Genomic DNA, 8,170 nt, shown 5'->3' with positions numbered 1-8,170 from the left:
CCTGTCCTCGTTTTAAGAAATATCTGCGTATACATGAGATCACTGAAACTCAAAACGATGTAGTATACATGCCAGGGCAGTGTGTGGCGCTGTAATTCTGGCACATAAAAAACGGAGAAGAAGAGTTGTGGCTAGAAGGGGTGTAGCAGTGATAGGAGGTGAGGCAAAATATCACGATAAAATAACAATAAATACATTTGCTACTTAACAGATACCCCAACCCTAAACCTACCCTTACAATAATGCAGATACGGTAATTAAATGACACGATATTGATGTGCGCATGCCCAGTGCCCGTAGTTGTATCCTTTTAGTCTTTCAACGTGCTGGATGTAGTGTGATGACATCACCGTTTCACAAAATATATGGATTGGCTATACACACGAAAACGCAAGATTGTCGTTTTTTAGATTTATCTTCTCTGGGACCCGGTTTCAGGAAAATATCGGAGTCATGCTTCCAAAACGCCGGATCCGTGTGGACGGATCACTGATACGGAACAAAATGTATAGTATAGAGCTAAACGCGCTTCCGTGTGGACGGGGCCTTAAGTCCGGCCAAGATATTGTCATTTAAAAGTTGTTGTTGACATGTTGTGTTTTGGCCTGAAGCACCACCCTCCACCTATCAACCAATCACAAAGTCAGTAATGTTTCTGCATCCAGGTTGCCAGATCTGCTCTAGTTACCACAGCTGCAGCTACAAACGTTCCTGCTGATCCTGCAGAATATCTGGCAACCTCGAGTCAGGGGGGAGGGGTGATAGTGATTGCAGTACCAGTTTTGGCAACATTTACATACACTTCCTTTAAAGTCCTCATGAAATCAAAATTGACCTTATTTACTTTGTTAGCACATATTACAGGTCTTCAAATGAACAATTAATCTGGGCAAGTTAATACAGAGAAAAAATAGTTTGTCACGGTAATCTTTCATCAAAATCTGACAAGTAACTTCCGGTCTGGAAACAGCGTTCCTTCTCAGATGACGGCAGTTTTACGGCTTAGGTTTTAAAATGTGTGTGGCAAGAGCGCAGTGTGCAGATGACACAGAATTGATTGCAGTGCAAAAGCACAAAAGTAATATTTAAAAAACCCACTACGCCACCCTGGGGGCTTTATACCAGGGAATCACCCAAATCAAACTCACAGCACATAAGGCTTACAGGTTCGTATCGGTTGGAGTCAGGCAAGAGACAGGGATTTTATACAAATAGTAAAACATTTATTAAGTTAAGATTGATTAAATAGGTCAAGTAACCACTAATGAAATTGAGCAAACAGTCAAAATCAATAGATCACAATGAACAATGACACGTTCTTCCCTTAAGAATTGGTCCGGCAGTCGAGATCACTCACCCCCGAAGGGCACTACACTCCTAAAGAGAAAACCACAGCAAGCACATGTGCACTCACGCCACACCCACACACACACACACACACCCTCCGTGACACCGCAAACACTCCACAGTACCACCACCAAGATGAGGACCGCTGCACTTTGTCTCCTTGCCGTCCCAATTCTATAACACAGAACATACACGTAAGACACAGACCACAATAGAAAACATGAAAAACAATATACAGAAGGGAGGAACAACCCTCCACAAATCAAACAAATACAATATATAAATCTGAATCAGTCACGATTAGGCCCAAACACACAATTTTCATGTCAAGGAACAAGAAACAGTGCGCAGATACAATAGAGAAATACGCACCGGCCGGTCACGTCTCAATATGGCTCTTTAATACGTACACACCTCTGATATTCAGGGTACATTTATGAGAAACGACAAGTCTCCTGCAGGCCTTAAGACATTCAGACCAAACGTCTGTACTTCATACCTGGGCCGCAAAGGCCAAACAAGAGAAACAGAGTAGGGCCTACTAAACATACAAAATAAATAAAAAAACAAACATCACATACATAAATACACAAGATACAACAACTTAAATTAACAAACTAAACAAAAACAAAATGAACAGTGATGACTAATACTGAGCATCCAGCACCACGGGCAACTCACGATATTCTGAGTGATAACATCAACCAGCAATACAGGTCCACGCTGGCTCTAGTGAAATAACAGGCAGATAGTGAAAGGTGTTGTTAAAACAGTGTCACAGTAACGTTAATCGTCATTAGGCCAAATAGCCAGGCAGCAAAACAGTGCACGGAGCATGCACTCGCAGCAGCGCGTCTCTATAAACGGCAGTTGAGCAAACAGCAGTAACGATCGCAAATGTTCGGTGCGTCGCGCTGCACCAAGCCTCCACTTCACTCGTCCCGTACACAGAACGACGACGTACAACCCACCACAACCTTACTCAGGTCTATGGAAAACACCTGGAGTGGAAAGGCAACGAGAGAAGACTCACCAAGCGGCTCACGATCAGATAAAAACATTAAATATATTCGAGGTTGCAAACATACCTGAGGCCGGCAGTTATGAAATCACAAACCTCCTCTGCTTCACTAGGAGCTCACAAAACGAGCGCTGCAGGCGATCCGCCGTTTATTTCCTCAGTCCACTAAAACAAAACGAGTCCACATCATCTGGTGCAAAAACACTCGCAACAGCGTCGCTAACCTGCAGTGCTTACCTCTCAACTCATACACAACCCCCCGGAAAGAGATAATGACATGACGTCACATACTGCCCTCCCCGGCAACACACGAACATTTATCGCCCTTGGGACTGATGACAAATTACTATCCAGACGAGTGATAATACGAGGGGTGAACGCCTACTGCCACATGTGCAACCAGGGTGCGAACTACGGGGTAGCTAGTGGGAGCTCGGCTCCCCTAAATTAGACAAGGGCTCCCCTGAAAACATGATTTGTAAAGTGTTGGGGGGTCTCAAAAATATTGACCATGTTCAATATTTTCAGTTCTGTGCAATGTGATCATCTTGGCTTATTATTTGTAAAACTGTCAAACTACAATTCATTCATGCATGACGGCGATATAAACCTAATTCCCTTAAATAAAAATAACTATACATGCTATTCTTGTCATGAGCCTCAAGGTATGGGGGCGCTGCGGTGCAAATTCCACTCATGATTAGTGCATATTTAACTCAAATATTCATAGAAAAAATATAACGTACGCGGCCATTGATCTGCACGCGTCCTTAAAACGAGGCAGTTTTTACAAAGAAATTGTGTAGTGAAGATGACGTAAATAGCATGACTGATTCAGTTAGTGCAAGCCCTGTTAGTACACCCTCAGATGGGCCCGGGGTGACAGCGCAAGAAGAAGCTGAAGAAAAAAAATCCTCTCTGGCAGAAGATGGTGATAACAGTTCGTCAGAAGCCAGTCAAGATCCTCCTAACCCCTCTTGCTCCTCTCTCCCGTTAAACTGGAACAGCCAACAGTGGAGAGACTGGAAGAGCCGATATACATGGCTGTTTGTTAAGGATGGAAGCTTGGGGTGCATTGCTTGTAGGGACGCAAAAACCCTTCTTCTGTCTGAAAAGGTACCTCGCACGCACTTGTCTGACAAGTGGATTAATGGGGAAGTAAGCAGCACTGCTCTGAACAAGTTGCGGAAAAAGATATATAAACATAGGGACAGCATTGTACACAAGAGGGCCATTGAAGTCGCATTGACTAAGCAAAAGGCGATTCTGCCAAATAAAGTAATTGAGGTGAATTCCAAATTAATGGAGGAGACCGTAGCATCATTCAGGTCCGCTTATATGGTGGTTAACGAAAGGCTGTTTACAGAAAGCTCATCCCTTTAATCAATCACGTTGTTTATAGTGTCGGTGGGCGGGGCCATAATGACGACGACCGAGTTGCGTTTGCGTGCTTCTAGTAAACACAGAAACTGGCGAACGGCGGTCTTTCGAATCAGCTTTGACCGCGACTCTGGAAGACTTGGAGTTAAGCTTTTCTCTGAGAAAAGAACAAAGAACGGCACTGAAGTCATTCTTAAAAAGGGAAGATGTGTTTGGAGTATTGCCGACCCGATACAGTGAATGTTTAATCTGTCAACGAGCTCCGTTTCACCTTCGTTGCTCTGGTTGGTGTAGCGCTATCCTATCGCGTGCAGAGGGAGTTTGAAAGACAACCGTTTATCCCGCCCCTCGGATTGAGCTGTCAGTGGTGAGTTTCCAGACCAAACATATTGATGGGGGTCTGGCTTGTCAGGCTATCTCTCTGCCCCACTCCGCCACAAATGGTAATCTTATGCTCATTTAAAATGCAAAGATGTCAACCAATCACAACTGTGGGCGTTTTCAGTGAAGTCTCACAGCAGACACGCCCCTTGAAACCTTGAAATAGCCAGAGGGCTAATATCAGGAAAGACAAAATTCCTATTATTTCTAAATTATGACATTTTATGATGTAAAAATCATACTAACAATATAAATACACCTAAGGAAACATAATACAAATTTAATAAAATCCTCGCCATGGGACCTATAATGTTTTTTTCTGTTAGATTGGGCCATTTTTGTTAAACTTTGATCATTTATTTTCAGTTGGTTATTTTATTGGGCCCCATGTGCACACTGATGCGCTCATCTGTAAACTTCAGAATGCCACCCTACAGCTGCCCAATAAAAGCAGGCTTTCCAAACAAACAAAAACATAATTGTGTCATTAGTATAGTACAGAGACAGCGCTCATAAAGATTATAAATGATATTCGCTTAAACACTGATACAGGCAAAACATCAATTCTGGTTCTACTCGACCTCAGTGCTGCATTCGACACTGTTGACCACACCATACTTCTAGACAGGCTGGAAAACTGGGTCGGGCTTTCTGGGATGGTCCTCAAATGGTTCAGGTCATACTTAGAAGAGAGAGGTTATTATGTGAGTATAGGAGACCATAAGTCTGAGTGGACATCCATGACATGCGGAGTCCCACAAGGGTCCATTCTTGCACCACTCCTGTTTAACCTGTATATGCTGCCACTGAGCCAAATAATGAAAAATAACAATATTGCTTACCACAGCTATGCTGACGACACCCAGCTCTACTTAGCACTGTCACCTAATGACTACAGCCCCATTGACTCCCTGTGCAAATGCATTGATGAAGTTAACAACTGGATGTGCCAAAACTATCTTCAGTTAAACAAAGACAAAACCGAAATCTCTACATTTGGAAACAAAGATGAAATTCTCAAAGTGAACGCATATCTTGAGGCTAAAGGCCTGATAACAAAAAATCAAGTCAGGAATCTTGGAGTGATTTTGGAGTCAGACCTGAGTTTCAGTAGTCATGTCAAAGCAATAACTAAATCAGCATACTATCATCTGAAAAATATTGCAAGGATTAGATGTTTTGTCTCCAGGCAAGACTTAGAGAAACTCGTTCATGCTTTCATCACCAGTAGGGTGGACTATTGTAATGGCCTTCTCACTGGCCTTCCCAAAAAGACCATTAGACAGCTGCAGCTCATACAGAACGCTGCTGCCAGGATTGTGAGCAGAACCAGAAAATATGACCATATCACACCAGTCCTCAGGTCTTTACACTGGCTTCCAGTTACATTTAGGATCGACTTTAAAGTACTATTACTTGTTTATAAATCACTCAATGAGCTAGGACCTCAATACATCGCAGATATGCTGATTAAATACAAACCCAACAGATCACTCAGATCAGCAGGATCAAGTCAGTTAGAAATACCAAGAGTTAACTCAAAGCAAGGAGAGTCTGCTTTTAGCTATTATGCCAGCCGCAGTTGGAACCAGCTTCCTGAACAGATCAGATGTGCTCCAACAGTAGCCACATTCAAATCCAGACTCAAAACACATCTGTTTATCTGCGCATTTACTGAATGAGCACTGAGCACTGTATGTCCGACTGATTGCACCCTATCTTATCTCTTTTTTTTTATTTATTTTTTTATTCTTATTATTGTCTTTACAACTGTTTTTAACTATGCTTGTTTTAAATTTTTATTCGTCCATATGGTACTCTTTTTTTCTCATGCATTTGTTACCACTGTTTTAATTAATTTCTATGTAAAGCACTTTGAATTGCCATTGGGTATGAAATGTGCTATACAAATAAACTTGCCTTGCCTAGTATGAGGAGACAAAATAGATTTTAACTGTGCCAGACTCAGACATAAATATCTTAATGCCTGTCAGGCTCAGGTAAAGACACCAGCCAGGCTCAGACTGAAAATGCAGCCCACACACTAACTCACACACAGACATCAAGAATCAGCCTTTGAATTTCAACATTGGTGACATGCTTCATACCGCAATGCATTGTGGGTGCATCATGCTAAACTAATCCGTGGCTCCCAGAATGCATTGTGGCATGAATTGTGGCTGATTCTTGATGTCTGTATGTGAGTTAATCTTGCGGGAGTTCAAAGTGATTTATGTACAATCGGTTTTAAAACTTGTGCTGGATCTTTTCTAGAATCACTATACAATGAAGTTACAGTTTTTCTCAATTGCTAAAACACTATTTCTGAAACCTTGCTTCATTTTCTGAAACCATTAAACACAAAACCTCCTCTACAAGCACTATTCACAAAACCTCTGACTTCTCTTGCAAAATGAAACTTTCGCCTCAAAACAGTTTTACCTGTGTTCAAAATCAAACACTGCTCTCAAATCATAAACAAAGTGATCAAAATGATAAACACTATCAAGCAATCAGTAAACAATACAGCAAAAAATAGAAAACACATTGTTCAAAACATAGTTCTCAGGCAGAAGTAAATTTTTAATCTCAAAATAAATTTCATATTTTTGTCATTGTCTTGTGATCATAGTAGCTCAAAATTGATCAGAAATTATTACTACTCTGCTTTGCTCTACAATTTTTTGTTCTTACTCTTGCTTGTAGCCCTATTTTTACCAGCTCATTCTCATGAAATGCATATACATCACATATTGTATTTATTGTGCGATTTATACGGCACAATTATTTTTAATGTGCGCATGATTTGCATTGTCACCCCATTGGGTAGGTTGAGTTGTTTGGAGTACGTGCACATAACACAATATAAAGTACATATATGCACACGAAAACTGCATGCGTAACATATGCACATAAAACTCATTTTGGCATATAAATCGCATGATAAATACAATTTATGCTATAGATATACATTTTCATTAGATTAGGCTGATTTTTACAGTACTGTACTCTGCATCTCACAGACTTGTCCTTTGTTCTTTGTTGATATGAACCTGCAACCAGTCAAAATCTATTGAGTAGTCAGTAGCCTACTGTAAACAAATGGAAAGCAACATGTTCAGGGCAATACGATTTGTTAATTGTACAGTATACACCCTACAATGCACTGTACTTATATTGGTTGTGTCTCATCATTTGAAACAGATTAAATCAGTTTTGAGTGGTGTTGTGTTTTGCAGCACTCAACACACCACTAGTATTTCTTCAGGTTCTTTATTTTCTTAACACGTTATCTTACACACACTTTTCCTGGAACCATCTTCTTCTCTTCGATTCCCCACACTACTTCCATACTTAAGAATTACACTGCCACCTTGTGGTTAAACAATAAAACACCACAATTCCCCTCTTACTTAAAAGAATTCTGCATATTACAGATTACTATTCTGAACAATTTTTTTTCTTCTTTTAAACAAAGGAAGGAATAACATTACTGTGTCCCGGCAACTTAACTTCTGCACTTCCATTGCATTACTTCTAATACACAGTTTAACTTTTTTTTTCAGGCACTATTGTTCTAACTGTCACATAACTCGCAACATAACCAAAGCGAGATACATTTTTCCATGAATGTACACATTTTCTCATTGCAACTCATATTCCTTCAACCACACTGGAGATCTACACTCTCTACTACTCCTCCTATGATTAAATGTCCCTTGTGCCAGCGAGTTCTCATTCTGGGTAGTAACAGGGCCCGTAAAGCGAGTTAGCTTGGAAACATTCCATTTCTTCTTATCACTTAGCACGAAGGTACTCTTCCCTATTTGCTGCTCAATGTTTAGGGGTGGTGAGAACTTGGAAACTCCCTTCTTCACATGCACCGATTGTTTCACTCTCACCTGGTCTCCTGGTTTGAAAGTGTGGTTCCTGGCACCACGCCTTTTATCAGTATACCTTTTGCTCTTGAGCTGTTTGGCACTCACGGTATCTTTTACCTGAGCACATTTGTTGCTTTTGGGACCAACAGGGAAGATATTC

This window comes from Pseudorasbora parva, unplaced genomic scaffold (assembly GCF_024679245.1).
Source record: "Pseudorasbora parva isolate DD20220531a unplaced genomic scaffold, ASM2467924v1 scaffold_31, whole genome shotgun sequence".
NCBI classification, from domain to species: domain Eukaryota; kingdom Metazoa; phylum Chordata; class Actinopteri; order Cypriniformes; family Gobionidae; genus Pseudorasbora; species Pseudorasbora parva.
Note: the sequence above shows the minus strand (reverse complement) of the source record.